Below are 6284 nucleotides of genomic sequence, written 5' to 3'. Positions count from 1 at the left end.
TGCCCACCAGCACTTCCAGCTTCTGCCGGGAGAGGGGGAGAGAGAAGCGGCATTATCACCGCAGGGATGCAGACGCACACGGCCCGCCGGCCCCCAGGCAGCACGGATTTGGGGTTTGGATGAGGTTACAGTTTTCTTCCTGGCAGGGGAAGGGCTGGGTTCCTTTTCCTTGCTCGGGAATTCGCGGGTTGCACTCTGGGCTACCAAAGTTGGGGTTTTGGATTGGATTTTTTTCCCTTTGGGTTTTGCCTCGAGCCAATATCCTGATCGTGATATAAGTCTAGGCAATACTGCAGCTTCAATTAATAATAAAAGGTTAAAGAAGGGTATTTTCAGTTTTCTCTTCCATTGGTCTGAATATCCATTCTGCGGGCCCACCGCACGCCAGTGCTTAGCGACTTCCTGTGTTCTTTCACTCTGCCTGACTTTGGAGTCAGTTTGCTGCTTTCCCTTTAAAGTTTTCTTTTCCTCACAAACTTCCACTATTTTTCCTGTGGCGGTAATTACAATTATTATTATTATTATTATCATCATCATTAACATCATCCAAGCTAACTTTTCTCCATAGCACCATTTTAACTAACGGTTCTCTGTTTTTCTTAATAGTTGTTCTTTTATATTGCTACAGAGTGGCTATTCCATCATCTGTAATAGGAATATTTTGATTATGACCTTGTTATAGGATCTCTTACAAGACTTGTATTTGAGATTTCTGTAGGTACTGTGAAGATGCATACGGTAAATAATAGTGTGTGCATAAAATGCTCACTTTTGGGAAGAAAAATAACTTCTATAAAGTTTTTGCACTTTGAGTAATTTTGGAAGCTTTTCTTATTAGTGCCATTTAGGCAAGTTAGGTACATGTGGAAAAAGTATGCTGGTTCAAGCCTCTTTTGATACCTTTAATTATTAAACATCTCATTTTTACTAGAGTTGACATCAAAGGCAGTTAATCCTGGAAACAGTTCTGCCCGTGTTTAACTTTATGCACTGACCATAACTTTGGACTCTAATGCAATTACATCTAATGTACAGCCTTTGGGAAACTGCTGCTCTACTGTTAAAGCCCGTAAGAGTTTTGTTGTCAACTTTGTTTAAAATATGGTGTGTGTATATATGTGTGAGTGTGTGTATGAAGTCACAAACATGCTTAGTTCTTGCCAGAATGAAGGCTGAAAACCTTACTACTGGGCATAAAGCAGAAGCCCTGTAGCATAAAACTTAAGTGACTTCTAGGAAAATACATCCCTTCTTACCTTTAAACCCATCATACATTTTAAGACTGGAAAGGCTTAGTGGACAAATATGTTTGCTCCAGGAACTGTAGTTTTTGTGTTTATATGAAATCACAAGCATATGCTTTACCAGAGATACTTGCTTCAGATTTTAATATACAGAAATTACTTCTTTTTGGTCAAAGGCTGGATTCAATGATCTTTGAGGTCTTTTCCAACCTTATTGAATCTGTGGTTCTGTGATTCTAATGTCAGTATTACTCTAGTAATCATGACTTTGTATAAATTGTTTTGAGCTTTCTTCATTTTTGTCTTTACCTTTCATTCTCCATTATCCTGACAATCATCCCAAGGAAGCATAGGCAATATTCTCCTTATTCTCTATGCTGTTGTGTGTCATAGAAGTTTTGAAGAGAAAAGAGCTTTTCCTTCAACACAGAAATATACCTGTCTGACAGTTTAAGAGTGCTCAAGTGAAAGACAAGAAGGTCAGGTATGTGTTTTATGTAGGGGGGAAAAAGTTGCTTATGAAAAAATTCTATAAAACTCTATTTCTCTGGTTTGTTGTAGCACAGTTTTCCACTGGTGTTCCTTGCACTGCTTCTATGCCCCATGGTATGCTGCTGCAGATGCCAAACAGAATTGGGACAGCATGTGGGAGAGCTGACCACCACCTCTCCTGCTCTACAGAATATTTCACTGCTCAGCACCTTATTAACCCCTACAGTGACATAAAGCTCTCAGACTAAGAGTTCAGCTCTGTGGTCGTATTTTTGCTTTGTGACCTATGTAAAATGTAAGTTCACTTACGTAAGACTGTCTGAAAATGCTGTCCTTGGTTACAGTGCTAGAAATCCATTGCCTATCTGGAGTTAGTCCATGAGGGAAATCCTAGATCTATTGCAGGCAACCAGAGGTTTGCTGCTGACGTCAGTAGCATTGGGAATTCTCTTTTGTGGCCCTAGGAGCACTTGCTATTCCTGATTGACCAGTGTACTGATGAAGTGTCTTAATGTTTGTCCTCAGACATGAACGTGTGGGTTACTGAATGAAAAACTTCTTACAGAAACACTCAGCATTACTCTGATTTCATATTTTCACTGAAATTTCTAATAAGTAATAATCTAGTGGTATTAGTACAGCTTTATGTTGTTCTCAGGCGGGTCAGCAACAGAAAACATCTAAGCAAATAAAACTTCTTGACACCAAAAGAGAGACAATCCTTGGTAGCTCAGAGGAAAAAACAAGTAAATTAAGTAGAAGTAGATTATGACTTTCTTGACAAACTTCAATAGCAACTAATTGCTTTTTGTCTTGTTTCAAAGGAGCAAATTAGCTGAGAAGTACAAAAGCAGAAATTCTGTAAACCAACAAAAAAATTTTGCTACTCAAACTACCATCCATCCCATTCCTACTTGTTCTCCCTACATGCATTATCAGTGAGTCAGTTTTGGGTCTTTGCATGTGATGCATGTTAACATTTTTCCTAATAATCTCACAATCCTGTCTGTTCATGTGCATGCAACCAAAAGAGCTACAGAAATAAAGGTTACTGCTTGTTTCAGTCTAAGTTGTGATAAATATGAAATGCTTGTAAAACTGGAAAACTTTCATTTGAATATAGGTTTTGTGGCTTTTCTAAGTAAATATAGGGAAAATATTATGTCTTTGCGGTATGCTTGCAAAGACTAAATGGCCCACATCTGTCACCTCCTGAGGATACAATGTTATACTAAGTTTATTTAAATAACTGAAAATTTTAGAAACTAAATATGGAAGTATATACAAAGGATCAGGTGCTCAAGATTAGCTTCCAAAGTAGACTTACAGAAAAACTGTTTATTTAGGGAAAAGCAGCAACATCATCTCTTCTGTATCTCTTTTATTAATTTTCTAAAATGTACCAATCAAAACTGTAAAAATAGCCCCTTTAATCAAACTGTGTTAGTTAAGAGGTGAACTATTCTGTGTTTTTTCCTTTGTAACAGCCATTTTTACATTATAACCCTGAGAAGATGTTGGTAAAGGAGTGTTGACAGAAACAAAGATTATGATACAAGAGATTAAAAAAAATCCTCAACAAAACCTACATCTGCTGTATTCTATTTCTGCCAGATTATTTACAAGAATAATCTTAGTTTTTAAAGAAAAAGAAAATCTGCATTTTGAGAATCAGTCAGCATAACATATTATCTGATACTTTTGGAATAATGAACAATAAGAAACTAAGCAAGCTTTAGACACCGCAGCAGAAAACACATGCTGATACAATGGAAGAGCCAAAAGAGAGGAAAACAAGAAAAAAAATATTGGCTTTAAATGCTGGAAAGCAGGTCTCTGCTTCTCATCCACAGCATAATAGCCGACACAATGCACCAATTTTGAAGCAGCGCCTTTTCAATAGCAACACAACTTTCATTTTCACTGCAGGATGCCACAGGCAGTTGGGAGTTTGAAATATGTATGCTGGTCACATGCAAACACGCCACAATGTGCTGGAAATCTGCCACTTGTTTATGATTTCCCATCTTGTACATGGCATGGTCTCAACTATTTAGAGCAGAGTTAATATTTTTTCCATATGTATCAAAATAACTCTGGCCTTTCTATTTATTAGTGCATGTAAGCCTTCTCCCCGTCCCCTCCTTTCTAGCGAGGTCTGTGCTGTAAAGGTTTTCATGTGAGAAGGCGGCCGTCCAACAGTTCTAGCCTCAAACTTGGTTACTCAAATGCTACTTCTGCTATCACAAACCACAAATCATTCTGTTCAGTGAATAAAGCAATGGAAAGAGCAAAGCGAGAAAGTGTTTGCAGCTGGCGGTTCTGTTGTGATCCACACACTGAGCAATGGGGCATGTATATGCGCACACGCAGGCTCCAGCCAGGCTCCATATACATGGCGCTGCTTCTGGTGCAAGGCTTTGGCTCCTTCATTGTCACTCTGCTGCAGTTTACATCATGTCTTCAAATCCTTACTGATCTGATGTCAACATTACTTCCTACATGCATCTCAAATAAGAATATGGTCATGCTCTACAAGGGAGGAATTCTCAGCTCCTGGCTGCTGTCTGCCACAGCAGTGATTTAAAACAGACACGTCTTTCAGCAAACCTCCATGTTTTCGTAGTAAAATATGAGATCCGTTTAAAAAGGACCTAAAATTCACTGTCCATCACATTTGTATTTTAACGCCTACACACTGTAGACAGAGACCTCAGTCAATTAATCTTTCTAGAATGATGCTCTGACAAAGCAGTTTGATTGTGAAAAACTGCAACTGTTTTCAGAGCAATATCAGGTTTTTTCCTTAGTGGCCCCATGGCTACGAGAAAATATTTGGCATAACCCTGAGAGTTTATTTAGCTTGCAGAGCACTGGCAATCCACTTTAAAACCAAAATGATGTCTTGTCAATTAATAATTTAACATTCCACACTAATATAATGCCATGCATGCAAACCATTTGAACAGACTTCTTCAGCAATGAGGTCCATGGCCTCTCTTCGTTTACCCAATAGTCACAATAAAATTCTCTTGAACAACAGAATATTTAATATTCAGAGAGTGACAATACACAAGTGCATGGTAAACAGTCACCAGCTACAGCACTTTAGTACCTCGTCTTAGGATTTTGGTTCAATCATATGCATTTCCATGTATTTCTCATATATTTCCAAGTTGCTATTTATATACATGGCTGATCCTGCCTGATCTGCACCTTAAGTCATGAGCCAACCACCCTCATAACTTTACCCACTGAAACAGAAATGAGCAGGGCTTCAGCCAAGCACATGTGTATGCACAGGCACCCAGAGGAGTTTGGTGGATGCTTATGGAGGCAGAAGGCTTCATAGTCTGTATTTTATCCCTGGCCTCCCATAAAAAAAGCTTCCTTTTGCATACAGGCCTTGGGCACCAGGCTGCCTGTGCCCAAAGAGAAGACATTAAAAAGGTTCTCATACAAACAAGGATGAAGATTGTCACAAGGGAAGGTTTTATGCAGTTTCCAAAAATGCTGTACTTCGATGTAAAGGTGTTCAAGACGTGCAACCGAGGGGGAGGAGGAGGAGGAGGAGAAGCGTTTTAAAGACGGTCGGGTTCCTCCTGCCATTCGCTCAGTAAATGACCTGTCAGTTTGATACAAACGCTCTCCCTGCGACGCCCCAGCTTGGGCGGGGGCAGGGATGGGGAGAAAGGAGGGGAGGAAGAAGAAAATTGCTCGACAGAAGTATTTTTAATGACCCCCAGGGAGACGTCACCGTGGCGCAGGCTGACGTAAGGTACCCGGGGGCAGGCAGCCTTCCTCCTCCTCTTCCTCCCCCTCCTGCCTTCCTCCCCCCCAGTATGGCTGCTCCCGTCTCCCTGCCCTTTCCTAAAGGAAGCCCCAGAAAGCACGATTAATAAACAAGGAGGTAGCGACTGCCCGACTAGGTACAACTCGAATGTTAGTTTTTGTTAGAGGGATTAAAAAAATAGCTGAAGAAAATCTGGGACTCGATGGAAAGAGCCTTTCCAGGGGCAGACTTTTAGCCAAAGGAAGCTGAGTGTGAAACACGGGCAGGAAGGTTTACATGTGCTGAAGTACAGTCTCAGCATTAGTTGGTTGGGGGTGTTTTTGCGACTTCTTTTGTCTGTTGGTTTCTTCTCCTTTTTCTCTTTTTCTTTTTCTCTCTTTTTTTTTTTTTTATTGACAACTTCCTGCCTGCCTGTCATTAGAACTAAGAACGTATTTCTTTGCCTCTATCAGATCTCAGTTAATTAGCCATCCCTGCAGCAGGCTAAAGGATTTAAATTCAAAGTGAAACTCATTCCAATCAAAACTGCAGCAAACTGGGGGTTTTGTTTGACTTTAACCTGAGACTCAGTTATTGTATCACTGATGTACATGCTGCATTACCAGCTGAGTGCTTTCAGCACCCTCTATCAGTGTGAAATATTTAATCGGTACAAGGATCCAATCAGCACAGCAGAGGGGAAGCTAGTGTGTGCATTAATTTACTTGCAGTTGAAAAGCAGTAAAGCAGATCAGAAACATATAACCTTCTCCCTT

At 40.1% G+C, this 6284-nt stretch overlaps 1 long non-coding RNA gene across 1 annotated transcript in view; it reads left to right on the top strand.

The window, feature by feature from the left end:
- Positions 1 to 6284, top strand: part of LOC108445786 — an 11189-nt gene that overhangs the window by 511 nt on the left and 4394 nt on the right. The gene's annotated exons all lie outside the window — the stretch shown is intronic.

The sequence above is a fragment of the Corvus brachyrhynchos genome, unplaced genomic scaffold (assembly GCF_000691975.1).
Source record: "Corvus brachyrhynchos isolate BGI_N302 unplaced genomic scaffold, ASM69197v1 scaffold523, whole genome shotgun sequence".
NCBI lineage: Eukaryota > Metazoa > Chordata > Aves > Passeriformes > Corvidae > Corvus > Corvus brachyrhynchos.
The sequence above is the reverse complement of the archived record's forward strand: the minus strand, read 5'-3'. Positions and strand labels throughout refer to the sequence as shown.